General features: G+C 34.3%; 1 long non-coding RNA gene across 1 annotated transcript in view; it reads left to right on the top strand.

Annotated features, from left to right (window-relative positions):
• The window catches only part of LOC118599500, a 2784-nt gene extending 985 nt beyond the window's left edge, over positions 1 to 1799 (top strand). Inside the window, exon 2 of the long non-coding RNA XR_004948882.1 lies at positions 3 to 1799. This is a non-coding gene — a long non-coding RNA (uncharacterized LOC118599500). The remainder of the gene's footprint in view (positions 1 to 2) is intronic.
• The last annotated feature ends 375 nt before the right edge of the window (positions 1800 to 2174 follow it).

Here is a 2174-nt window from a genome sequence, read left to right as displayed (position 1 = left end):
AGGTTGGTACTATGGGACATCGCTGATTGGATGATGATATCCAGTATCACCTAATGTCAATGGCTGTATAAATTTGACTCTTTCTATATACAGTACAATTTACAGTCCTAGAGTCAATGCTTAATGCCAAATGATTCACAGTTGAAATGACAAACATCTACGTCCAGTCAGCGACTTCCCATAGTATCAACCTTTTCCTGCTTCTCATTGTGTTTTGTCTTTTATTTATATATATACATAGTATATACCCTGAATGTTTCAGGGTCGGGTATTGTGGGAGGGGTGGGGACAGGATGTAATGGACATTTGCTTGTTTTTAAATGTTTATGTTTTCTTTCTTTATGCTTCTTATGTTCAGCGCTTTGAGCTGGCGTGAGCCATGAAAACTGCTTCATAATTAAAGATTTGATTTGATTTTATATATATATTTATTTATTTTTATTTTTTTCAGGGAAATTACTTTTGTTTTTCAAATTTTTGTTTTGTTTTACATTTTGGTCTGGAATTTTGTTTAATTTTCTAAAATGTAATGCCTTATTTTAAAATATTTGTTTTGATTTTTTGTGGTAGTGATCATCAAAATGTTTTTGCATTGAAGGATTTGTTGATGTGATTTGCACTTTAGGGCTGTCGTATGAGTATTTGCTGAGGTAACACTTTATGTGCTGCAAAACACTCCATATAAGGTTGACAAAGATAGTTAATACATTTGTTAAGCTTGTAAGTATCTTATTAATATGCCATTTGTTGACAATGGCCTCACTTCAGATGTTAATGAATCTTACTAAGTACATTAATAAACCTTATTTGGATTATTTTGCTAAATGTCTTACTAACCCCCTATAAGCACATTAATAATGTTTGTTAATGTGTTAATAAAGCTGGTTAAGGACTCTTATTATAAAGTGCTACCGGATCTTATTCAAACTATTCACAAGTAATAATATTAACAGTGTCAAAATGTGTATTGTTGCTTTACAAGACGCTGTTTGCAAACTTTAGTACATAAATATCAACATTTATGAGGTTAGAAAATGCCTCCAGGAATGTGAGTGTCTCCAAGTAGTGAGATATGTGAAGAGATATTGTTAGAGAACATGAAGCTTCTCAATAAAAGTTAGACTATTACTATGAGAAATTGCTTTTCTTTTATAGCCCATCATTTAAAGGTGTCCAGCTGTGGTTACTTTATCCTCTTCAGGGTTGCAGGAAGACTTCAGCGGAGCCGCAATATCATTAGAAGACAACTCACACAGCCATTAGAGGTCTCCTGTTTGTAACAGATCCATAGAGGGAACAGCGAGGAAAACAGTTTGTACTCTACTCATCAGAAAATATTAAGCAGCCAGGGCATCATAATCACTCATTATAACACCTTTCCTTACTGCACAAATACATGCCTTAAAGTTAATGTGAAAAACTTTATTATTTGGGATTATACATACTTTATAGTGATGGAGAGATCATAGATTGCAGGCTGTGCTTTGTGACAATGATGGAAGCTTATTACAGCTGCTTTGGACAATGAAGCTTCTCAGTTACTTTGTCATCAAACTGTTTTTAAATACATGTTGTGACACTTTTGCACAATGAAGAAGTTGACAGCTGAACCTGTTACATTTCTCTTTGAACATGAGCTGTCACCTCAGTGATACCGGCTTTCAAAAACATTAGATGACAGGAGAGTAAAAACTGCAGAACCCTCCTTAGATTGATGAGACTTTCTTGAAAAAGAGCTGCAGACAAAAAGGACTGTTAGCTGCTGACACTCCAGTTTGAACAAAAAAATAAAGAAAAAAGTAATGCATAAATTAACTACATAAAACAAGATATTTTTGATTTATTGCAGCATATTATCAGCCAAAGACAGCAGTTTTGGATACTTAGCATATCTTGAGAACTGAGCCACAGGCAGTACTTCAAAAGTTTTATGACTGATGGAATAAGAGTGATTCTTGATGGACCATATGACTGGTCCCAAGCTAAATTCCTTATGAATACACAGCAGCACTTTCAGTGAAGTCCTACTGGGGTTTAGTATGAGTGGTCGGGGGACTACTTTTTTTGTTTAGGGAGGATGGGAAATTGCTAAGAATGAAAACGGATTATTTGAAACTTACATAATTTAAAAATGTTTATTTTCGGAGAGTAGAGGTCCAAACACTTGCATTAAC

Source organism: Oryzias melastigma, linkage group LG13 (genome assembly GCF_002922805.2).
Source record: "Oryzias melastigma strain HK-1 linkage group LG13, ASM292280v2, whole genome shotgun sequence".
Taxonomy (NCBI): domain Eukaryota; kingdom Metazoa; phylum Chordata; class Actinopteri; order Beloniformes; family Adrianichthyidae; genus Oryzias; species Oryzias melastigma.
The sequence above is the reverse complement of the archived record's forward strand: the minus strand, read 5'-3'. Positions and strand labels throughout refer to the sequence as shown.